The following is a 26,885-nucleotide window of genomic DNA, read 5'->3' as shown; positions in this document are numbered from 1 at the left end:
CTCTTTTCCCCCCAACATATATAATAGGCCCAATGTTTGGGGCACAGTAAGGAGTTGGCTGAAAACAAAACTCCTGCTACCATATTAAACATGGAGACGTTAAATCACAATGATTTAAGGTAAAAGTTTCCTGGAACTTTCTGTATTTTTAAAATAGGCATCCAAAATATGAAAGTAAAAGTATCATTCATTTATTCATTCAACAAATACTTTTTCTGGGAATCTATCGTGCAGAAGAGAACAAATGAAACAAACGGTTTTAGAGAAAGAATATTATAATGATGGGAGAATTCTTAAAAAATAATAAAATTATTGTAATCTCTTGAATACATTTTCCTTGCCCTTGCTCTGGAATCAGTCATTTCTCCAAGGAATCCTTGTTTCTTTTAGTAGAATTTACACTCCTATTGCTAAGGCAGTGTTACTACTCCTTGGTTCTCAGTAAGCAGAGATCCGTCTATTTACCTGTACATAGAAGCATGCATGCACACACACACACACAAACACACACACATACACACTTTACATCAACACCAATTCCATGAGGTTCATTCTGTGTTTTGACCTTTCCATAAATACAACCCTCCTCATAGATAATAGGAAACCTGGCACATATTATTCTTTTTTAAAATCATAATTATTAATACATATTAATTATACTGATTAATGGAGTTCACTGTGGTTTCTGTACATTCTATTATGTTTTAGATGTGAGGTGTCCCCCAACAGTTAATGTGTAAGACAATTTAAGAAGGTTTAGGGATGAAATGATTGGGTTATGAGAGCCTTGACCTAATCAGTGCATTAATCCCTTGATAGGAATTAAGTGGGTGGTAACTAAGGGCAGGTAGGGCGAGGCTGGAGGAGGTGGGTCATTGGAGGTGTGCCTTTGGAGTTTATATTTTGTTCTTGGTGAGGGAGCTCTCTCCGATTCCTGGTGACCTGTTCCCAGCTGCTTTCCTTCACCATACATTTTCTCCTGATTTTCTGCCTCGTCTCAGGCCTTGAGGAATAAAGCCGGCCATCTATGGATTGTGACCTCTGAAACTGTTAGCACCAAAATATACTTTTCCTCCTTAAAATTATTGTTGTCAGGTCTTTTGATTACAGCAGTGAAAAAGCTGGCTGAACACATGCACATATCCTTCATTGATCACATCCACCCACCTTCCTTCTGCCCTCTCTCCTTCTTGCCTCCAGCCCTCTTCACAGTCCCTAATAGTCTCTCATCTAATTTCAGACCATTTTTTTCTTTTTTTGGTTTCCACATCTGAAAGAAAACATGTGATACTTGTCTTTCTGTGTCTGGCTAACTTTGCTTAACATGATATCTTTCAGATCCCGAAAATGACATAATTTCATTCTTTTTTATGACTGAACACTACTTTTGATGTGCTTACTTGTCTAATCAATTCCCCTCTTGATAAGCAGGTTCTTATTGATGCTGCTCCCCTTCCCTACCACACAAAATCCCTTTACCTCACCCACAAGTGCACATTCCCTGGCCACTGGTGGGTGAAACTCCCCTCACTCCACAGCCCTGACTGCTCACACTGGGCCAGGCTGCTCATTATCATGGTTGCCTCTTCCTCTACCTGAAATGATTGCCAGCTCAGACTGCCCCAGTGTGGACAAACCTCCTTTACCTTGCTTGGGCTGTGAACCCAATAACAGCCACCCCCCCACACACCACACACACACACACACACACACACACACACACACACATGGGCAGACTTCTCTCTGGCTTCTGAGTCAACAATCTTGTCTACATAGTCAAACAGGCAGTAGAAGTCTAGAATACAAGAACAAAGGCCAGGAAGCTAAGCTGGTGCATGCGTTATTGAAGGGAGCAGAGCAGGAGAGGAAAGGTGTGCATGAGGTGGAGCAGCAATATTGTTAACTCTTTAATGTTTCTCCTTTCCAGATTATTAAAGACATTCATCTTCTATTAATTGAGCTAAAATCTAACAGCAGTGACCATTGGCAGTGATCATTGGCAACCGAGCCAAAGTTAAAGGAAGTTCTATTGTATTCCAAATATTTTTTCCGCCCAAAATAAGTCACATTTTTTAGGATCTTGTGTTGCTTATTTTTCAGAAAATTCCTCTTGGGTCAGGTTGACCTGCAAAGAAAGCCAGAACTATTTCAGTGGGCCTCTTACAAAGATTCTTGTTTGCTTTTTTGTTGTTGTTGTTGTTGTTCATTTATTAAATCTGAAACGCACCCACAGCTTATTACTTAAGGAGAATAAGTTAAAACTTACCAAAGTAGACTAATGGATAGAAGCCCCAGAAAGGAGTAATCTTCTCACCTTCCCAAAATCCTGTAACTTAAATAAGAGTTCTCCTTTAATTAATTAAATGCTACCCTTTAGGGTATGGAGATGTATCTTAGTGGTATAGTGGTCTTGCCTAGCACGTCCTAGGTTCAAACCCAGCAACACACACATACACACACACACACACACATCATCATCATCATCATCTACTGCTTTGATTCCTCTCATTATACTCACTCTTGATGTTAACAAGAACTAGACTCTTTACCCCTGACTTTTTCTATTGACCTTACTCTCTGACCTAATCTTGGATTTTCTTCCTAACTCCATGACAAATTCTGGGATTCTATCCCCAAAGATCACAGATGACTTTTTCTAAACTATTTGATAATCTTTAGGGTCCAGAGATAATCTGTTATAGTCTGGAGCCCATGTGAAGGAAAAGAACAGAGAATGTGTGGGCCAGCTGTGGTACAGGCAGTGATGTGCAGCACTAACATGCAAGCCCATTTCTCTCCCCACCACTCTCTGAGGCAACCACTGCCTGAAGAGTGTTTATGTGCCAATCCCTGGGCATGACTTTGGGAGAAAAAGAGAATGACTTAGATTTAGAAGACTCTTCTGTTCACTACCAAACCATAATTTAAGTTCATTTTATAGATCTAGAATAACCCAGGCATCAACCCAAATTCTGAGGGTTTATGTTAGGAGATTGGCCCTGAATTGAATCCAACTCCTTGAAAAGTTTGTATTTGTCCAGTTAAGAAGCAAATGGGAGTGTCTGCGTGCAGAGCATGCCCCTGGGCCTGCCACAGCACCTCCCACCTTCTTGGCCCACAGCAGCCCACCATGCACTTCCTACACACACTGCTGCTGTTTCAGTCAGCTTTTTGCCACCATGACCAAATGACTGGACAAGAACAATTTTAGAGGAGGAAAAGTTTATTTGAGCTCATGGTTTCAGAGGTCACAGTCCTCAGACAACCAATTCCATTCCCCGAGGCCTGAGGGGAGGCAGAAGATCATGGCAGAAGTGTGTGGCAGAGGAAATAAATTCAGGACATGGCCACCAGGAAGCAGAGAGAGATCCTCACCAGGGACACAATATATACCCCAAAGTCACGCCCTCAATGACCCACCTCCTCCATACCCTACCTGCCTCTAGTTACCATCCAGTTAATCCCTATTAGGGGGTTAATGCACTGATTAGGTCAAGGCTCTCATAACCCAATCACTTCAACTGTAAACTTCTTGCATTGCCTCACACACAGGTTTTGGGGGACACCTCACATGTAAACCATAACAGCCGTTGTGAGCTCTCTGGTTTGGAGCCCACTGGATTGGACACATTCCTTTCACGGCTCTTCTTCTTCATACACACAGTTTCCTTCATTTGTCGTTGTCGACATTGTACTCATCCCTGTTGTTTTAAGAGACCTTGTGATATTTTCTTCTCAGCCTTTCCTTTGACCTTTCACCATACATTCCTTTTTACTGTTTATTCAGCCATAAAATCCAATTGTTTTTGTACAGAAGGTGCCCGAATCATGAGATCTGGCTTTATTCTGAACTCTGTCCCTGATGAGCTAAATGACACTGGGCAAATCACCTTGGGACAGCAGCCTCAACTTCTGCATCCCAAAGTGAAAGGATAAGAGTAGAGGATCTCAGCTCCCTATGCTTTTCTTTCTTTTTGACCATCCATATAAAAGAAAATTGCAGAAATAAAGCAATATCCATTTCATTCACTCAACAATTATTAGTTAACAAGTGAGTAGGTGCTGGGGATACAGAGGCAAACACGGCAGACAAGGTCACTGATTCCTTTAGAAGAAGACAGACAATCAGCAAATAAACAAAGAACATCAGGTTGTGATCAATGCTATGCAGGGAGCAAAGCACGGTCACTTAATGGAGAGTGACTGAAGAGTGACGAAGCAGGCCAAGGAGGGCATCTCTTAGGAGATGACACGTAAGCCCTGGACTCAGAGGGAAGAAGCAGAAGAACTTTCCAGGCTGAGGAAACAGAAAGTGCCAAGGCCATAAGGCATGTTTGAGGAAAATAAAGCCGGCCAGTACCTCTGGAGCATACAAGGCAAGGAGGTAGACGGTACAAGAACTGGTGAGAGGAGGCAAGGGCCAGACATGAAGGGCTTTGTGGACCCTGGTGACAGGAATCCACTGGAGAGTCATAAGCAGAAAAATGTCCTGGGACCACCTAAGTGGGGTGAGTGCAAGCAGGGAGACCAGTTAAGAGCTACCGGAGTAGTCTGGGCAGTGGAGATGGAGAATGTAGGCCAATTTGGTTATGTTTTAGAGACCTGGAAGGACTTTCCAAATGGTTGTAAGAGGGGGCAGGGGGGGGGTACATCCAGAATCACTCTTGGGATTTAGGAACTGAATGAATGCTCGTGTTACTTTGCCAATATTAACTAACCCTCAGATCACCATGAAATGAAATAGCCTTTCCAATCTTTTTCTTTTTTAAAAAAATTTTTTGTAGTGGTAGATGGAGAATGCCTTTGTTTTTTATTTGTTTATTTTCATGTGGTGCTAGGATGGATCCCAGTGCCTCACACATGGTGAGGCAAGTGTCGGCCGCTGAGCTACAGCCCCAGCCCTCCGATATTTTTCTTATATGTACCTGCTCATCTCATAAAATGGCTTTATTCTTCCACCTGGCATATATTTATTGATTGTCTACCACATTTCAGGCACCATTTTGAAGTTGTATAGCTATTTGGTCAGCTTTAGTATGGGTGTTCTAAATAGCTCAAGATAGAGCCTAGTTAATCAGTAATCTAAGCTGCTGCTGTAATGAAAGCTTTTTTTAGCATTGGCAGGTCATTTGCAGCAAATAAAGATGCCTTAGCTGAGTGCCAGCTGTGAGCAAACGGTAATATGCTACAAATTCATAAGAGTTATGCAGGATGACTCCTTGTCAAATTCTACCTGACTGAACAGGTCAACTCTCTCAGCTGAAAGTTTCTTTTGTTAGGAAAGGCACAGATTCAAGCCCTCTTCTAGACTCTGAAATGGTATCTACTAGTAGGGGTATACTCAGTCTGATTGGGTCCTTAGAACGGATTCCCTAATTGCTGCTTCTGTGGAGTACAGGTCTGAGTATGCTTCAGTATGGTGTTTTTAGTTATGCACATTTGGACCTGAGATCACCACTATTAAATCTCCAGTCATAGTCTTAGTTATGCTAAGAAATTACATGAGACTCTTTATAACAAAGGTGAAAGAAAATGAAGCCTGTTTAACTGGCTTGAATTAAAGAATCTCTGCCACAAATATTGGCCCTAAATAAAGACCCACTAAATAATATTGGCCCTAAAATTCACAAATTTGGTTGTTTTACTCTACACACAAACCCTCCTTAATTGATTGAATTGTGTGCGTATGTGTGTACAATCTCTTTGGATTATTATTTTAGGATTCTTTAGATCAACAAGTGTGTAGTCATTCACTGAGATTAGCTCATGTTCAAATGGCAAAAGTCTCATTTAGATTTTGAACATATTTAGCTGCCATTTGCAGACATTTCAGCTCCTTTCCACTAGAGCAAGAAAGGAAGCCTAAATTCATGTTCAAATTTTATTCCCAGCATTAGTCCTCTTGTGTGATTGCAGAAAGTCATCTACTTTTCATGGCCTGCATGGCTTTCAAACACTTCCTCACATTCCCAGATCTCATCCTTCAAAATTCCCAGTGATATCTATTATACCAGAGGAATAGGATATCAAGTAAATGATTTTTTTCCAGTGTAGGGAATTCTTCTAAGGCTCCAAGAGGAGGGGGAAAAAAAAATCACCACTGCATCCTTTGTCCAGCAGCTGGGGCCAGAAACAGGATTGATAGAAGAGGTTTAGGAAACTGGTCTCCTGCTGCCAACTCACCTACCCCTGTCCCAGTCATTATAAGAAAACCATCAGGCAGCAGAGAAGAAGGGGGTCTCCTTGCCCCAAACACTACATAGGAAATGAAGTCTTGTTTCTTTCTTTCTTTCAGTAGCTCTATCCTGGCTGAACAGAAGAAAAGAGAACTGAGATGATGGGGCTGAGAGAGAGCAACAGAGAAGTGCTGCACCCTGATCTTTTGGCCAGGCAGAGTACAGAAGCATCCCTTGGACAGAAGTTCACTAGGACTGATTGTTTTCCTGGTATTCCTCTCAAGAGAGAGCCAGCAGCTAGGGGCTGCAGATCCCAGCAGCTAGGGGCTGCTGTTCCTTCTGCCTGGAGTACTTTCAACGTGACTCCTTCTTGTCATCCATACTCAGTTCAAACATCATCCCAGAGAGGCCTTTACCCTCTGTATCTCATGTTCAGAGCAGTTTTGGATTCATTCAGTTTGGATGTGAGAAAGAAGGGAAGGGAGGAGGAGGGTGGGATGGAATAGAGCTGGAAAACACACCACAGCTGTTAATTTTATAACAATGCATGTAGTTCTGGATTATCTCAAAACACATAAATAATAAAAAAAAAACTGAACTAGAATGCACACAAATATTAGAATATTGGACTTCCTCTAGGATGTCTAGGAAGTAAGAGGAAAGTGACTAGGATAAAGGAAGCATATGTTGATATTTTAATTAAATGGTCCAAATAGCTTAAATTCTGAAGTGGAAAGGAAGATTAGACAGTTTGTACATAGAGCATCTCTCTATCCAACCCCAGTGGTTTGTATATGAGGAGGAGAAAATGATATTTTCTGGTGAAGAATTTTTCTTGTAACCAAGAAACTAAAATTACCTTTATCAAGATAAATACTTTGTTTTTTCAGTGCCGGGGACCAAACCCAGGTCCTGCACATACTAGGCAAGTGTTCTACCACTGAGTTACAACTCCAGTCATACTTCTTAAAGTTTTGTATTCTGTTTAAACAAGTGAAGCACCTTGGATTCTCCCTTCTGATCTGTTAAGAACCCTCGAGGGTTGAAATTTACATTTTGAAGGTAAGTGCAACCTTTCAGGTAACCATGATAACTAATAATTTTAATGTTTGGTATCAAATGCAACTTTTTGTGCTATAAAACTTTGTTCCTGGAAAGCTGGGGTGCTGATTCTAGCCTGCATTAGGAGAGACAGCCGCTGATCAGCTCTCTTTGTGTATATAAATACAAGTTTGTTTTAATTTGATTTAAAAAAACTGACAAAACTCACTTACAAAAACTTTTAGAAACTCAATCATCTCTCAGTCATATACACACAGCTCTATGTATGTGCTGGTGGTTTGCTAGTTTTTGGTACCAAGTCACTGCCATCACGTTGACACCTGAATCCCTAGAGGATGGTCACAATCATTAATCATGAAATCATTAACATTTATATGGACAAATCAGAACAGTCTGGATACCACTTCAAGTGTTTTGAATTGGAGTCAGGAAGACAAGCCATACTCAATATGTATGTATGTGTATGGAGGAACTTTATGTATTATGTATTTACAGAAATAAATTTTATATGTGTGTACAAATATAGATTTGGAAATAATGCACACCTGAATGTTCAGATTTGGATTTTCCAAATGGATTTTGTGATATGGGCCACTATGACATTTACTTTACATAATGACTCCACGAGTAAGGCACACATTAATCTTTTTAAATTCATTAATATTTTCCCATAAAATTTTCCCACATAAAATAAAATAAAGATATTAAAAATAAAAGAATGAAATTGGAGCTTTAATAGTAGAGACATGTTCAAAACCCATCTACCCCCACCTACTGGGTATGACCTAACAATATATTCTTTTGTGTAGACTAAAAAGTAATCATCAGTGCTTGTATGATAGAGTAGGATTCAGTCAGTGGCATGAGAGTCTTGGAGAAGGTTTGAAGCTGGACTGTTGATGATGCCTTGCTAAGTTTTTCAGTGACTGGTATATTGTCATTTGGGCCTTCTTAACACACCTTGAGAACACAGGTTTTATTCATAGTGTGACGATCTGTCGGGTGGACTCTTAATTTTGGTCTTGACATTTAGATTTTATTTATAATGCAGGTGAGACCAAAAGAAGATCCGAATGGTACCTGTGTAATTAATTTATTTAAAATATATTTAGAGGGCTGGAGATGGAGCTCAGTGTTATTTTGCTTAGCATGCCCTGAGTTCAATCCCCAGCTCTTAAAATCAATCAATTAATCACACCTGTGCATGCTTGGATTCCACCAGGTCTCAAAAGAATTAATCTTATTGAAGATGAATGTGGACAATAATATCTTGTCACTGCTGTTTTTGCTGTTAGTTGCATGACAGCCAGGAGGGTATTTTGTATAATTCAAATAACTGATTTGCTTGCCAACCATGTTAAACAAATTAGACTGCATAGTGCAATCCCTGTCAGTCATGGCCTTAGTTAAAATCCTCACCCACCCATGTTTCCTTGTCCCCTTTGCTGTTTGTTTTCCTGCATAGAGTTGATCACCATCTAATACATGGTTTATATTTGTTTATTACTTATTTTCCTCTTTCCTTCATTGTCTCCAGGAGAACAAATGACTTTGCCATCTTATTTGCTGCTTCCTCTGATCCTAGGATAGTTTCTGGCCTGTAGCAACAGAGATAACCAATAAATAATTGTTGAATTCATGATAGAAAGAATGAAATTGGGCTGGGTTATGGCTCAGCGGAAGAGCGCTTGTGTAGCATGTGTGAGGCCCTGGGTTCAATCCTCAGCACCACATAAAATAAAATAAAGATATTAAAAATAAAAGAATGAAATTGGAGCTTTAATAGTAGAGACATGTTCAAAACCCATCTACCCCCACCTACTGGTTATGACCTAACAAGTTAGTATTTTTATGTTGGAAATTTTTTTCTGATCACAAAATAATATATGCTTATTATAAAATATTCAGATAAAATGTAAAATGTAGAAAACAGTAAAAGAAAAAAAATTATCCCTGTCCCCCAAAATTAACATTTTCAGTACATAGCCTCTGACTTCTTTTTAAAAATTTCTTTATTTTTTCTTTTTTAGTCATATATGACAGTAATGTATATTGTGACATATTTATACAAACATAGAGTACATCTTATTCTAATTAGGATCCCAGTCCTCTTGTACATGATGTGGAGATTCACTGTGGTGTATTCATATATGTACATAGAAAAGTTAAGTCGGATTCATTCACTTTCTTTCCTATGCCCATTCCCCTTCCTTCCTTTCATTTCTCTTTATCTAATCCAATGAACTTCATCATGCCCCCACTTTGTTGTGTATTAGCATCCACATACCAGAGAAAACATTCGAATTTTGATTTTTGGAGGTTTGGCTTATTTTGCTCAGCAAATAGTCTCCAGATCCATCCATTTACCTGCAAAAGTCATGAAATCATTTTTTATGGCTGAATAATATTCCTGTGTGTGTGTGTGTGTGTATATATATATATATATATATATATATATATATATATATATATATCACATTTTGTTTATCCATTCATCTGTTGAAGGGCACCTAGGTTGGTCCCATAGTTTTGCTTTTGTGAACTGAGCTGCTATAAACATTGATATGGCTGTGTCACTCTAGTATGCTGATTTTAAGTCCTTTTGGTACATTCCAAGAAGTGGGATAACTGGGTCAAATGGTGGTTCCATTAAAAGTTTTCTGAGAAATCTCCATTCTGCAACCAATCTGGAAAGTCCCATAAGCAATATATTAGTGTACCTTTTTTCCCACATCCTCACCAATGTTTATTGTTACTTGTATTCTAGATTGTGGCCATTGTGACTGGAGTGAGATATAATCTCAGTGCAGTTTTAATTTGCATTCTCTAACTGCTAGAGATGTTGAACATTTTTTCATATAGTTTTTGACCATTTGTATTTCTTCTTTGGTGAAGTGCCTGTTTAGTTCCTTTGCCCGTTTACTCATTGGATTATTTATTGTTTTGGTGTTAAATTTTTGAGCTTTTTATATATCCCAGAGATTAATGCAGAGCCTCTAACTTCTGAGCTTAGTCTCCATATGTGAAAAACCAAGGTTATAGCACTAAATTTGCAGAATTTATGTGGAGATTAGAGATAATATATAGAAAATGACTTTCCCTAGATGCTCAAAAAATTAGATAATTGTTGTAATTTATCTATATCTAAGACAAGGATATATTTATTTATAGATCCAATGGAAATATTCTACAATTCTGAGGCAAATTCAAAAGCCTATGGCTCCATTTTCAGAAGTTTATAGGAATTAGTACTATTGAAAACAGTCCTTATTAGAGATTATCCTAAGAGTTAATTCTAAGGCTGTTTGTAATACTACAATTGGAGAGAGGGCTCCTGTTCTTTCCTTAAGAGAGGAATACATATGGAAATTTTAAAAAGCTATCTTTTTAAGGCATTTACTATGTACCAGGCTTTGTGTTGAGTATTACTTTCAGATATCTTCTTATTTAGTCCACACAATCATCATGTGCAACAGTTACTATTATTATCATCCCCATTTTGCAGATTAAAGAGCTCACAGAGTTAGGTTATGACTTGTCCAGGCCATAGGGGTTGGTAAGAAAACCAAAACGCAAGCTCTGGATCTGACTACAAACTCCTCATTCATTGAGCGTTTAAGAATAATATTTAGTGTGAATGTGAGGATCCACATGCAATCTAGAAGCATGCAAGATAGGAATAATAGGCATGAGCCTTCTGTTCCACTACTATAAATTTATGGAAGATTAATCAGTCAGTTGACTCACATTAATATGAATCAGGACAGTAAGCACTGATAGCTATTAGGTAATCTAATAGAAATAACAGTTTTCTGATTCGAAAGTTCACTTTCAGATTTTGATCTCATAATGACTTCACCAAGATCCAGGACACCACCAAGGCCATGAGGGACCCAGGCGCCATCTCAACTACAGTGACAGAGAAATCAGGAAAGAAGATTGGAACGTGAGTAGTAATGGTCAAGAAAACGTTTTATGCAGTAATTTGAACTAAATTCTTGACATGTCAAGTAGCCCTTAGTAGCTAATGATTCCTAGTAGACCCTTTGGCTGCTCATGCCAAGGTCATGTTAATGGCTACTATGATTAGCACTGGAGCACTCCAGAACCACTCCCGCTGTGTCTTCCTCCTCCTCTCAACTCTAGCCTTCCTCCATCCTCTGAACGCTATTCTAATTATTGCCTCCTGTTTTACCAAGATTCTTATTCCTAATGTCAGCTCAGGACTCTTCTGTTCTTCATGACTTTGCTTGAATGCTTGCTATCATTATTCTTTACCTTGGATTCTACCTCATTGTACATTAATCCGGACTTTGGATTCCTTTTTGACAGTGCACCCCTGGGAGGAAGAACTATTCTTGTAAGAAACCAAAGGACTTTGGTTTTAGAATGACTCGATCTGGAGGCTCCATCATTCACTATCCTTGCAGGCTTGACTAAATCCTGAGAACCAATTCTTTTTCCTGTGAAAATTGGGGAAATACCTCTTATTCTGAAGGCTTGTTGAGACTAAATGTCATAATAAATGGGCAAGGGTCTATGTCAATGATGGGACATTTTAGGCTTTGAGTAGAAATAACTTTTTCTATCAAAACTACTTTTAGGGTTTGTATATGTGGTGTCTCCAAAAAGCTCATGTGTGGGACAATGCAAGAATAGTTCACAGCTGAAATGACCAACTTATGAGGGCCTTAACCTAATCAGTGGATTAATTCACTGATGTGGATTAACTGGGTGATAATTCTAGGCACATAGATTGTGGCTTGAAAAAGTGTGTGTACCTCTAGATCCAGTGGTAAGACAAAAGCAACTTTTTGAAGAGAAGTGTTGAAAGAGATAGTAAGTATCTGAGGCCTTAACGTGTGCATGCAGCCTTCCTGAGCCTTTTGAACAGAGAGGTAGGTAATATGTGGGCCTTGATTCATGACGTGCTTTTTGGGTGCATATTTTGTCATTGGTGAGCATCCTGGATTTCATGTCCTGAGCTGCCTTCCTCCACCATGGCCTTCTGCCATGATGTGGGCGTCACCGCAGGCCCAGAGCACCAGAGTTGGCCATCTATAGACTGAGCTTCTGACCTGTGAGCCAAAATAGCCTTTTATCAATTAAATTGTTTTTGTCAGGTCTTTTGTTCACAGTGATGAAGAAGCTGACTAGAAGCAGTCCACATGAACTGCTAGACCAGGGGTCAACACACTCCTTCTCTAAAGGACCAGAGAGTAAATATTTTAGTCTTTGTAGGCCCATACAGACTTGGTCATAAATAATCATTATCTCATTAAGTATGTAAATTTGGACCAGGGTTGTACATGAGTATTGCAATCAAATTGTGTCTTTCTGTATCTCCTATAAACTTTATGTGCAAATACAAAACAGAAAGTTTCTTTGTACCTCATTCTGTTTAACCTACAGGAAAATTTAGGCTGCTCTAAAAGCGTGTAAACTTTCCTCAAATCTGTCCAGCTTTATGGTCTCAGAAGTGAGCTGCTAGTATCTCTACTTTTCTACTAGATGTAGTCACAGAATACATCTTCTTGGTTGCATCATAGGGGAAAGCTACTCTAGGCATGAATTCTGGTCAGAAAACTTATCAGACAATAGTTCAGTATGTACAAAAAAGTATGCAAGATAGGAATAATAATTTTTACATGCTGTTCAAAGTACAGCACATATATATGTTTTGTAAGATTCATTAAAAAAAAAACTTCTCTGAAGAAAATATATCACCAACAGGTATAACTTGACTTTTCACTTTCAAAGAGCCTGTACCTGTAAGTCAGTTTGCACAATGCCTTCTGTGGCACAGCTAAAATACACCCCTAGCTGAGGTCAATAGCAACTATCAAAAGCATCTTCTTTCTTCTATTATATGGCCAAGAAAAAAGCAATGACATAGGGTCAGAAAATGAAAAGAGGCAGTGCTATCGACTTTTAATGGCAACACTCACCATGGACCCACTGAGTGCCATTCATCCTTTAAAAGAACCCTTCATGAAAGATCACCCCTATTTTATAATTAAACATACTAGAACTCAAAGGGTTTAGACCTTCTGCCCAAGTTCATCTAAATGGCAGTTGATCAAGCTGGATTTAATCTCCTGGATTTCCCAGCTATGAATGATCATGCTCCTTTTACCATACCAAGATGCTCCTTGCAAATATTATTTTTAGATTATGTTCAAAATCTAAGTGAAAATTATGCCATTTGAATGTGAGCTAACCTCAGTGAATGATTTTGTACCTTTTTATCTAAAGAATCCTAATATATATATATATATATATATATATATATATGTATATATATATATATATATATATATATATATAGAGAGAGAGAGAGAGAGAGAGAGAGAGAGAGAGAACAGAGAGAGAAAGAGAGAGAGAGAACAGAGAGAGAGAGAGAGAGCATCTAGGGGTAAGACCACCTTTAGATCCTTGCAAGAGGGGCTCAGTTTCCAACATTTACCTCTTCTAGCCATATCCAATTCACAGGGTTGGAATTCGAGTGCCAAAGGGACATGCCCACATGTAGTCCAAAAGACTCCCCCTATAATTATGCTCCAAGTTGCCCAGGATCATGGAAATGAATGCTCAAAAATGGGTCCTGGTTGGTCTCATCCTAGATCTAGTGGGAAGACAAAGGCAACTTTTTGAAGAGGAGTGTTGAAAGAGATAGGACAATCTAGCTGAGGCTTTAACATGTGTGCATGCAGCCTTCCTGAGCCTTTTGAACAGAGAAGTGATATGTGGGCCTTGATTCATACTTGTGTCTTGCCCATGTCTGAGGCAGTTGTGACCACGGTAATTAGAATGTATATAAGCAGAGCAGTGAGATCACCTTTGCTAAGGTGAATGAGTAAGGAGCTGACAGAATGAAGAACAATTCATATAGGTAACAAAATGACAAAGTAAGGAAATCAAACTTAAAGTAATAAAGAAACAGTAGCAAATCAATCCATATAAACTCAAACCACATGCACACTTGTGTAAACAAGAGCCAAGTGAAAAAAAGTATTTTTTGAAAATCTTAGGAAATCTCCTTTACATGGATCATGTTCTATTCGGCCTTTTAAAAGGAACTATAAACCCCTAGCACTCTCTGCTTCACCTTGGCTGTAAGAGTGATTCCAGCAGAGGCCAAAAATGGAAAGGCTGAGTGTGCAGTGATATCAGCTGCCACATGTAGCTGAGGAGCAGGGGCTCCATTACACTGGACTATAATTGGTTGGTAAAAATGCCAGCAAGCCAGGCCTGCTTCAAAAGAAGGGATCAGATTGAGCTCAGTAACTCAGTAGCAGAAGTCACATTAGAATTTTTGCATATTAGTGAGACACACACAACTTCTTATAAAACACACAAAGAGACCCCCAGGGCAAAACAGTTTTGTATATTGAGTGTGTTTATTACTTTAAAAAGTAAACACAGTTAATTATGCTTTCTGATTACAATCATGTAGAAGAAACCATGCAAATAAGATGAAAACTGATGTAAATCGAATGACAAAATAGTTGTCATTGGTTGTTGGGCTATTTTTTTTCCAGGAAGCATTTTAAATCCAGAAGTAATGATTGCCTGTTGGGTGAGTGATGCTGAAAATGGTGCATAGAAGCAAAAGAAACAAGGTAAAAGCTCTACTTCAAGTCATAAGTAAAATGCATATTTTACATATTAGTTAATTATCAGATGGATTAATGAATGTCAGATCTATTCAAGCAGTAGATAGAAAAACCAGCAATAATCCATTTTATGGTCTTGGGATGAGGAAGTCTTTCCTAAACAAGAAGTAAAACTCACATGTCATGAAAACAATTGACAGACTTAAATACATAAAAATGAAACACTTCTGTAAACAAATTTAAAAATGAAAAGTAAGCTGGGAGGGAAATTATCTGTAGCATATATAATAGGCAATGGATTAATCTTAAAAAAATAAGCAAACAAATAACTAATGGAGCAAAAGGACATAGATAGGCAATTGTAAAAGAAGAAATACTGAAGTCTGATACATCAAAAGGTAGTCACCTCATGCTCACTTCAGCAGCACATATACTAAAATTGGAATGATACAGAGTAGATTAGCATGGCCCTTGCGCAAGGATGACACGCAAATCCATGAAGCATTACATATTTTTAAATGTGTCTATATGTGTACTATGAATTGAAATGTATTCTGCTGTCATGTATAACAAATTAGAATGAATAACTTTTTTTAAAAAGCAAATAAATAAATATGATGATTTAGATTTCCATAAAAAAGATAGTCATCTTCACCCATTTATTATGCCACACAAATTAAAACATCATGAGGACAATTTGGAAAACACTGGGGAGATTAATACTGAAAAAATTGATAAAACCCAGTTGTTTGAAGGTAGCAGGGAAAAGAGGCATCTTTTAATGGTGGAGTATAATTTGGTGAACCTATTGGGGGGCAATTTAAGAAGAACTTTTTAAAAAACTCACAATTCCCACCTAGATCTCTGTTCTATGGAATAACTTGTACACACACTCATGAATAGGCACATGAAGCATTATCTGTTAAACTGAAAAAAATTAGAGTTAACTTGATATTAATCCAGAAAATAGATGAACTATGGTTTCACTCTGCTATGAAGTGCAATGCAGTGTCCATAAGGATGAACTAAGATGAGCTAGATTATGGTGGCATGGATTCACCAGGAAGTAGCTTGTGACACATCATTGTCATACGAGGGCAGATAGGGAACAGTTTGATTTGATTTTTTAAAAAACTCTTCATACAAGTCTATATAAATTCACTTCTCTGACTTTCTTGACCTCACTAAGGCCCAAGCTCCATCACCTCCACTCTGTTAACAAAAGATCACTGGAGAGCTTTTGAAAATAGCTCCATTTCCACACAGTCCAGTCAGAATCTCAGGGATCTCGAGGCATGGTCTGCAGACCAGCAGCAACAAAGCATCTGGGAGCATGTTGGAAATGCAGACCCTCAAGCCCCTTCCAGACCACTATCTCAAAATATGCATTTAAATACTGTAGCCCTTCCTTATCTATATTTCACTTTCTGTGGTTTCAGTTACCTGGGTTCAACAGTGGTCTGAAAATATTAAACAGAAAGTTCCAGAAGTAAACAATTCCTAAGTTTTAAATTGTATGCTCTTCTGAGTAGCATGGTGAAATCTCATACCATCTCACTCCATCTGCCCCGGTCATGAATCATTTCTTTTTCCAGTGTGTCCACTCTGTATGTGCAACCTGCCCATTTGTCATTTAGGAATTGGTGGTTATCAGATTGACTGTTGCAGTATCGCTGTGCTTATATTCAAGTACTCTTTTATTTTATTATTATAAAAATACTAAGAAGGCACCAGGGCATAAAATATGGAAGGACAGATTATCTCTGGTACTATGTGTCAACATTGTAGGGCATGTAGGAAAAAAAAAATCATGGCATATATAGGATTCAGTACAGTCTGCTGGTTCAGGCACCCCATGGTGGTCTTGGAACGTATTTCCTGAGGATAAGGGGGGACTGCTGTAATATCTCCCAGGTGACTTTTTGCATATGAGCACTTGAGAAGTACTGGTTATCCATTTATTGCCTATTTCACCTAGAGTAAGTTATTTAATTTCTGTAAATTCCAGTTTCCTCAACTGTAAAAGGGAAATAATATACTTGAAGCTAAATGAGCTCAGGTCTGTAAAGACCCCTGCCTGGCATTGTAGGTACTCCATCAATGGTGGCTTTTATGATGGTGGCTACCTCAAACTGTACACTTATCTTGAAAACTGGAACCTCAGTTGCTTAACATCCATTTACCAATTCACTGGATAATCCTGTATGCTCCTTTCCCTGTAAGATATACAGATGGATGCTCAGGAGACTCAGAAAGCTCACTATAAGGGGTCTATTTTCCAGTGCACCCATGTGCTTCTGCTCCTGCAAGTTCAGATGCGTGTTTGCTTCCATTCTGTGAGGTGTGCTCCCTGCTGTTTATGCCGATAGTACTTTTTACCAAATTATATAACCTAATTAAATATTATGTAAACCAATGAAATATCTGTATAAAGTGGTCTTTCTCTGAAACATTATATTGAATGTTTTCAAAAGACCTGATAAATCCAAATTTATAAAAAAATGTGTGTGGATGAGACAACTGGAGAAGACAAAAGAAATCATATACATTGGTAAGAATATTTATTCATCTTGCTTTTAAAGTTTCTTAAAATTTTCAATACAATGCATGGAAACCAAAATGAGAATTTATGGTTTTATGAGTGAACTTTAAAAAGATCTGTTTATCTGTATTCACACAAAAGGCTTTGGCTCTTCATCAGAAGATTGGGGATGAATATATATTTATATGCTTCGAATTAAGATGTTTTACGTATGGATAAGCATCTCTTTTTAAGATTTTTCATATGATCTGGTTATTAAAAGTTCAAAGTGCAATAGGGTACCAACAAGAAACTTGTCATATCCTCCCAATCTCTCCTCCTTGACATAGTCCTTATATACAGTCTCAAGCAGCTCTTCCAGCCACAAGTTTGTGTTAAATGTCCTGTGGTCACCTTTGGTCTTAGGGGATGTCTTATTTTCTTAATTAAAATGCTCAGCTTAGTTTAATAATCAAATACCAAATTTTTTTCCTATTCCATGGCTCAGGCCCCATCCAGGCCAGAATTCTGGGGCTGGGGTCTTGGGAGACAAGGGACATTTAAACATGGTGGAGAAGCAAAGATAAAGGAGTGAGGTGCCCCTTGGCCAGACCTCCGTGTTTGGCCTCTGGGCCCCGGGGACAGCCCCCGACCCTTGGAAGCCAGTTGCGACTGCTGAGTCATGCAAGGTGAGCTGAGAAGGCAGACCACACGGGGACAAGAAGGTGGTGAGGTGGTGGTGTGGACAACCTTCCAAAGACTGAGGGTATGGGAGCCTGCAGGCAGCTGATCTGGCCTGATGAGTGGGAATTGCCATGCTTGGCCACCCCAGGGCGATCCACACAGCCTTCCTGAGTTCTTTTCACATAGGAAGAATACTTTTCTGACATTAGGTGCTTTTATATTCATCTCAAAACACAAGACGTGGCAGGTATTTCTGTGTTGTCTTCTAGAGCGGGTGGTCCTGCTTCTTTTATCCAGCCAGTTTCCCTATTGAGACATTGATGCCTTTCTACACATTACCTCCATGGTTTGGAATGGAAGACTGCTTTTCTTTTGTTCCACCTTTCAGAATCAACACAGAAAGAAGCCCTAAGGTGCAATTATCCTGCAGACTTCTACAGGAAGAAAAATCAACTGATATGAGTCTTCTGCTGCAATTTGCTTAATTGTCAAGAAATTATATTTGCAAGCTAAAGACTGGTGTTTAATTTGAAACACGTGCTTAGCAACCTAAGAAAGAAGAAAATTTTTTAAAAATTTTCTTCTAGTTTCGGCCACATTTGAGACTGCAGCAGTAAATTCCAAATATCTACTGTGATTTGAAAAGAAAGAGATGTTAAAAAGTTACATGTGGGCTTAGGATGTGGTTTACGTGGTAACGTGCTCGCCTGGCATGCGCGGGACACTGGGTTCGATCCTCAGCACCACATAAAAATAAAATAAAGATGTTGTGTCCACCTAAAACTAAAATAAATATTTAAAAAATTCTCTCTCTCTCTCTCTCTCTCTCTCTCTCTCTCTTAAAAAAAGTTACATGTATCTCTATATCCTGGTTCATCATGTGACATAGATTTACTGGACAGAAACAAAGGTCCAGTTTTGCAGTTAACCCTTTGACGTAATAAAGAAGCATAAAAACAAGATCTCAAGATGGTTTCATATCTGAATAAACCTAAAGAGATTCTGTAGAAATACATATTTTTACTTGGGTAAATCCACTTTTTTTTTTTTTTTTGATGAAAGGAGGGAGTTTTCTCTTGGAGAAAGAAGCTATTGTTGACTTTTTCAAAAGTCTTGGGACATTTTCTATTCTAAAATTTTTTAGAAGAACCAGATGGAGTAGCAGCTAACCCTATGAATTCATGCTTACATTTAGTTAAAAGCAAACACCACAGTTTGAGTCCAGTGATAGAACCCTCTTCACCTCCCTAAGATCAGAAGCTGCTATATTACAGTTTTATTCATCTTGTTTTGTGGAGTAAAATAACACATTAGACTTAGTTTTCCACAAGGCCAAAACTGGAAGAAAAGTAGCATGAGTGTTTTTTCAGTTAAGAAAGTGTCATGGGCCCTACAGGGTGATCTGCCTTCAACTTTGGACATAGAGGAATAGAAGAAAAAGATAAGAAGTTTCTGTATAACTCCTTTCTCCCAAGAAAAAGAAACCAAAATGTCTTACATAGCACCATCTGAGTTTTTTGGAATTTTACATTACATAATTCCATTTTTTATAAAGTCATAAGTAACTTTTCTTTCAACCCAGATGGGTGCTTGGATTTATTTTTCTAGGTGGTAGGTATAATGTCAAACTGAAAAGGCTGGGACTCAGGTAGATTTCCCCATTTAGAATTGGACTTTCTCATCAGCAAATAGGACTTTCTCAGAAGCAATGTTTCCAATCTTGTGGGTGTGTTATTGTTGATACAGTAGAAATTCAGGTTCTGAAAAAAAGCCTCAAATAAGAAAAATAGTTTCAATAAGAAGTGTGGATCATGTGTTTGGTTCATTATAGATTGAAAGGAAATTCAGTGTTTGAAAAGAAACTCAAGAAATATGGATCTTACTTTTTTCCCACTTTAACAGTTATATGATGAACAAACTATAGTGGAAACCTGTCTTTGCTTCCAAATAAAGAGGGCCATTGTAAAAAACAAAAACAGAAAAACCATGGTGGGTATCTCTTCCAGTGCCTCCTCTCACTAGCTACCTCTCCAATCCCTTCAGGGTTGGGCCCAGAGCACATGTTTTCCATGCATGGCACAGTCTATATTCAATCATCAACTTTCTAGTTTGAATAAATCTCCGTCAGGGACTCTTGGGAGCACACAGCTAGGCAATTCCCATATCCTGTCCCATAGTTGGTGAAAGTACAGCTTGTTCCTAGTGCCTCATCACTGCCACTTTTCTCTTTGCTGTTTAGCAATTGCAGCTTAAGCCACAATAGCTCACCTCTTAAGAGAGTCAGACACTCAGGGTTTCCAAATACATTGGAGTTAAGTGAATGCAAATGGCTTATTTATGTGAGTGGTTCCTCCTAGAGTTGTTCAGTGTACAACCTGAACAGCCATACTCAGAATTCAGGCACTAGTCCATGGAATTCCAGAGGACACAGATCAAGCTCCTCAAGTAACTCCCACATAATCTTTCTCACATGGATTAAGAAGAGTGGAAGCATAACTCTTTCCTTACCAAAAGAAAGAAGAAATGCCATAGCTCTCCAAAGGCTCTGACCACAGAAATCCTTTCCTTTTGATCTTTTTAGCCTCTTCTCACCTCCTTGGCTCCATCTTTGGTCTTTTGAAAGGTTCACAAATACAGTCTTTTTGATTGACCTGATTTGCATAAGGTATCTTGGATTAAGAGTTTTGGGGTTTTTTACCTTAAACACAATGGGACAGAAACTCTTTCTATTCCAAGTTGCTGCTGTACATGGAAATACTACATAAAAAGGAGGAGCCAACAGAAAGGAGTCGGCCATCCAGAGATCTTTTACACAGAAGCTGTTTCCCATGAGTACGATTGAGATTATCCTTAAAAGATGTATGTCTGAGGGGATAGATACAGGGGTAACAGGAAGATGCTGTTAGATTGGAAATGGGCTTTGGCCAGAGTCCTTCAGAATACATTGCTGATGTCCATTAACACAGTTTGGAAAACATTAAAAAGGCATGAGGATGAGAGAGTCTAAGCTTCTCTAACTGCGTTACAATTTTAAGTCACTGTTTTTGAGATATCAGGCCAGCCCACAGTGCAGTGGTACATAATCACAGTGATTCAGGAGGCTGAGGCAGGAAGATTGAATTTCAAGGCCAGCCCCAGCAACTTAGTGAAGCTCTAAGCAATTTAGCAAGACTCTGTCTCAAAATTTAAAAAATAAAATGAAAAGGTTGGGGATGTAGCTCAATGGTAAATCACTCCTGGGTTCAATGACCAGTACCAAAAAGGAAGGAAGGAAGAAACAAAGGAAGGTAGGGGTTGGTCTGTCAGGCCGAATATTTTCTAATTGTTCCACACAATACCTTTAAACTCTACCAGAGGATCATGACCCTGTGCCACTGAGGATGGGGCAAGAGCCATCCTTCAGTCTTAGAAATTCTCCGTTCTCTTGTTCTAGACATCTCTTTACTATTGGAACTGTCTAACTCATAAGCCTACCTCTTTAGGTATTTACCATAATTTTCAAAATGTGTTTGTCTACATATAAAAAAATAGTAATCTTCTTTGTTCAAAGAGTGCAAAGAAGGATGACATTTCACCTGTTGAGATATTATTTTTGCAAATCCTATACTGGAGGAAGCTTCAACTCTGTTGCTTTACTGCTGTAGTTTTGGGATTTACCAACTATCAAATTCTTTAGATGTTTCACACTGACTATTGATTTAAAATGTCAATAGATAAAGTTATTGGCACTATTGAGCCCTTTACAAATGAGCTTTTCTCTTACATTTAAATGATACTTTGTCACATAGCTACAATTAACAGCAAGAAAAGCTGGTAAAGGGAGGTTTCTGTTGCAGGTAGCATGTGCCCAGCTAAAAAGTGACAAAGAAGAAAAATAGATATTAAGGCAACTAGCAGCCTTGGCTACAATCCAGTTTCTCCATGTTTGTCCCTCTTCTTATCCAAACCCCCAAATTTTCCGGAGCAAAAGTTTTTTTGTTTTTTTTTTTTTTCATTCAAAAAATCATCACCCCTACAACCTAGTAGAGAAAACTAGGAGTCCCAAAGCCTCTGTTACCTTCACTGCTTTAGTGACAGCCATTTAATGCCACCACTGAGCACAGCCTGCTCACACCTGCTAATACATGCCTGAGCCCAAGTCAGGAGGGGCTTAATCTGCAATCCACACTCACCACCCAGCCATAGCTCCCAAGCAGAGTACCACGCTTGTGAGGCTGGATCCCTTCCGTCTCACCCCCATTTCCCACACTACTCCAGAATAGCCTCCCCCTTGAGTGAGTTCAGAATAGCAGCAGACCACTTCTCCCCTCCTGCTGTGCTCTTCTGGGGACCCTTGTTTTCCTTTCCAGTTAGCTTTCTGTGTTAGGAATTCCAAAGTCAGCATCGCAAGAAGTGAATTTTCTCCAAGCCCTTCAAACTGCAGTGAAACTATGGTCATCGATGGATGGCCACATCTTGCCAATGCTCTCGAGGGCCATAGAGTAGGAGCTGCAGACACCACCAGTGCCTAACCCAGTGCCTGTGTGCTTTTGTTTTGTTACTATGGTCAAGGTTTTAAAAATACATATATTTTCAACATTTAAATATTAGGATATTTCACATGAAAAGCTAAATTTCCTATTTGTCTTGAAGTCATAATACAGAAATTAGAATCTTTCTTTGCATTCTGGACCTGAATTCCTGCAGGACAGGAGACAATTAAAACAGGTGTATCTCTCCTCTGTGATATCAAAACACATTTGAAGGGAAACTGAAATTGTAGAGCAGAGTCCAGTGTTAAGATAAACCATGCAAATAAGATAGATAAGCTTATTATGGAAGTAAAGCCACACTTTTACTTTTTCTTACTGAGGACTCCCAGACTCCCAAGAATGCAATACAGATCCCTCCCCACTGCACTGAATGGAATCCTCCTCATGGTCACCTGGAGAAATTCTCAGAATCTTTCTAGATCATCATCTCCTATGCTGGCACTTCACAAGCTTCCTCAGACCCATTCCCTATGGTCTCGTTTTCTGATTATGTGGTTATTGTTCATTTATCTCCACAATTGGACTGCAAAGTATCTGAAGGGAAAAGATTAATTTTCAGTGTGTTCCCAGTATCAGAGCCTTAATAGCTGATTAATGCTTATTTAATATCCTTCTTCAGATCTCACATTAAAATTGCATTCTCTGAAGAAACCCCCTGACCCATCTGTCTTTATCAAAAGGCCTAGTATGCCTCTCAAAATATGAAAGATTTCTCATTCATAGCATCATAATGGTGGTTAATAGTTTTGCAGAAGTTATTTGTTTATCATTACCTTCTCTACCTGATCCCTCAGTCAGGAACTATATCTTCCTATCCTCCTTATTCACTCACTCCTTGGCCTAGTACAGTTAGTGTCAGGTAGCTACTCTCAATGGTTGGATGACTCATTTGTAACTTTCCTGGTTTATGAACATCCAGAATAATGGTTCTGCCACTGTTAATTACTTCTGCATGCCTATTCACCAGTAGGCAGTAGTGGATTACTTACTGCATCTGTAAGTTCCATAAGGAAAGACCTGTTCTCCCCTTACCTACCCTGGTGTGTCCAGTCCAAATCCTAACCCAATGCCTGTGTGTAGGACATCTCCTGTGCATCACTCTGAACCCTCTTGGCCCCACCTCCCACTCCAGCAACTACCTCAGCAGCCAGTTGTGTGCAAACTTCCCCCACTTTTTGCAGGTATAATCTGTCAGGACCCCACGTGACCCTAAGCCATGTAACTTCCCCTTCCCGTCCTTGTGCTTCTCTAGCCAGAGATCCAGTATCCTGTGAGAACCCACTTGACCTGCAAACATGCATAGCCAGACTGCAGGGTATTAAGGCCTGAGAAGCCACCCCTGGCCTTTGGGGACAGCTATGAGATGTACTTCAGAAAGCTTTTCAGGAGGTCCCAGAGATGGAGCACAGTAACTTCCCACAGTGGTCAACTCCATGATGCATCTTTTGTACCCCATGTTTCTTTTTTAGTTCCTGGACTTTCACTCCTGCTCCCTGGGAACACTTCCCAATTGGACTATCTGTCTCGGGCTCTTCTTTTAAGGAAATTCAGACTGAACCATGATGCAGTAGTTTTTTGTGGAATGAACGAGAGAATAAATAAACTATTAACTATTCTGGATACAGAAGAATAATTGAATCACCAAAACGATCATAAATGATTATTTACATTTGGGTAACTCCTTGAGAATATAATTACTTCCAATAGGAAGAAGGAAAAAAGATTTTACCAGAAACAAACTTCTAAAAGAACTCACTTAAGCTGGGGGTATAGGTCACTGCTAGAGCACTTGCCTAGCATGAATAAAGCCACAGGTTTGATCCCCAGCACCACAAAAAGTAAAGCAAAACAAAATACCTGACTTATGAAAAAGCAAAGAGAACAGTGGTTGCCAGGGGTTGGGATGAGGGAACAATGAGGAGTTATTTATTTTTTTTATTGGGTACAGAGTTTCATTTGGAGAAGATGAAAACATTCTGGAGATGGATGGTGATGACGGTTACACAAGGATGTGAATGCTGTTAATGCCACTGAACTATGCACTTAAAGATGTATATTTTACCACTAAAAGATTATGATATGATTATAACCAGAAAAAAACACAGTTGACAGGAATAACTACTGGCAGAAAATAAATGTCAATGTTGATAATACCTGTGATACAGGGGTGGAATTTTGTAATATATGCTTTCTAGCTACTAAACCTTCCACCATTGTTTAACTATATTACTGACCTAAAAGAAGTGATGATAATGCTAATATTAAACTCTGACCACAAAAAGACCTTTATTAACTGCACTGCTTGTCTTTAATAATGTTAACCTAATGATGATATTGGAAAATTTTGTTTTATACTATTCAATTTCTCATAATTAGGACTTTATTTTAACAGGAGATAGAAGTTAAACTATAGCCAATGTATGGCTTGTTTTTATGAAGGATATATTTATAACATATATTAGACTTTATATAAAATGTAAACAATAAAGAAAGTAGTACAAAAGCTGTTTATGAAAATAAGGCTGAGCCCCAATAATTATTTCCTTAGCTCCTTCTCGTCTCCTATTTTAATACATGTGATTGCCATGTATTTTATTATCATTGATTCTGTTAACATGAGCGTTCCTCTTTTAAGTTTACAGTTAGTCAGCTTTCCATCACTATAACAAATACCTGAGATAAATTAACTTAATTGAAAGAGAAAAGAGGATTTTTTTGGCTACAATTTTAGAGGTTTCAGTCCATGGTTGGTGATATCTGTAGCTTTTGAGCATGTAGAAAGGGAAAAACATTATGGCAGGGAGTGTGTGATTGAACTAAGCTGCTAACCTTATGGTGACCAGGAAGCAAAGAGGGATAAGAAGGGGTCAGGGTCCCTTCAAGGGCACTCCCCCAATGACCTAACTTCCACTAGTCCCTAACTCCTAAGGTTCTATTAGCTCCCAATAGAGCCACAGGTTGGGACCAAACCTTCAACACCCAGGCCTTTGTGGGACATTCAAGATCAGAAGCCAACACTTTCTTCCTTCATTATTGTTGATTTAACTAAGTCTATTCCCAATATATCCCTAATTTAATGATCAGTGTATAATATCCTATGAAACATTCTACTGAATCCCACTATAAGACAGAATTCTGGAATTGTGACCTAATTTCATCACAGCCACAATTTCTGTGTTCTTGAGTGAGTTGTTTTACTTTGCTTCTGACTGACTTTTCAGAAATAATAAGACAAAATAGCAAAGTTCAAAATCCCCTAGAATTCCTAATACACATTGCAAGGTTATTCTATAGAACACTATATCACAGGATAGTCCCATTAAAAAAAAGATTTTATGGTCAAATGTGTGTATGTGTGTGTGTGTGTGTGTGTGTGTGTGTGTGGTGTATGTGTAAGAAAACTGCATATTTATTCATCTTTTAGGGATCATCAATACATAATAACATTTTAAATGTTCTGAGAATTCTTTCACTTTAAAAAATGTGATTTATCTTGGTTGGTAAAAATATATATAACAATAACTGAGTGCTGAGAGGATGCAAGATGGCGATCTAGAGGGAGTCTGCATTCCTTGTCACTCCATGACTTAGGATTCAATCAGAGGAAACACTGTTTCTCTGCGAGGTAGCCTTGCTGCCCACTGATCTACTGCTCTTTACCCCCCATTTGTGCACAGCTGTCTACCAGCATATCGCCCACCTTTTGAGCACAGATTGCTTGCTGACTGTTGCCTATCATTTGCCATTTGCCCATTCACCCGCCTCTTGCCTGCCCATCGCCCACCATTGCCTGCAGACCTCCCACAGACCACCAGCAGATCAGCCCCTGCCTGCTGCCCCCTGCTGCCTGAAGTCCACTGTCATAGTACCTGCAGATTTGGTTACATGTGGCCACCACTATCTTGGGACACCTGCCAGGGCCTGCAGGTTTACTGCCACCATCTCATGGTGTGGCCACCTCAGTCTGGGGACACCACCCAGGGCTTGGAGATATATTGTCAGGGTACCTGCAGGTCTGGTTGCACCTAAATCTTTCTGCTAGGTGTACTAGTGGCCACCATCTGGCTGCTTCTTGCAGAGTTGCTTCTTTGTGTGAGTGCATCCCTTGTGGTCTCTCTGCAGGTTGCAACAGCTTGGAGATCTTGGGACTGCAGCAAGGCAGAGCCTGGGGAATCTGAAGCCCAAGTCTGTTGGATTGCAGCTGGGTTTGTGTGCACCAGTCTGGGTTTAGCAAGCTTGTGGCAAGCCAGAGACTAGGGGCAGTTGTGGGGAACTGGGGGCAGGTGGGGGCAGT

General features: G+C 39.1%; 1 non-coding gene across 1 annotated transcript; it reads left to right on the top strand.

The window, feature by feature from the left end:
• Positions 1–15,263: 15,263 nt before the first annotated feature.
• Positions 15,264–15,370, top strand: LOC124080726 (U6 spliceosomal RNA). The gene has a single exon (XR_006847788.1). It is a non-coding gene; the product is annotated as a U6 spliceosomal RNA (small nuclear RNA).
• Positions 15,371–26,885: the final 11,515 nt, after the last annotated feature.

This window comes from Marmota monax, unplaced genomic scaffold (assembly GCF_021218885.2).
Source record: "Marmota monax isolate L192 unplaced genomic scaffold, Marmota_monax_Labrador192_F-V1.1 WCK01_AAM20220418_F8-fsc00247, whole genome shotgun sequence".
Taxonomy (NCBI): Eukaryota; Metazoa; Chordata; class Mammalia; order Rodentia; family Sciuridae; genus Marmota; species Marmota monax.
The sequence above is the reverse complement of the archived record's forward strand: the minus strand, read 5'-3'. Positions and strand labels throughout refer to the sequence as shown.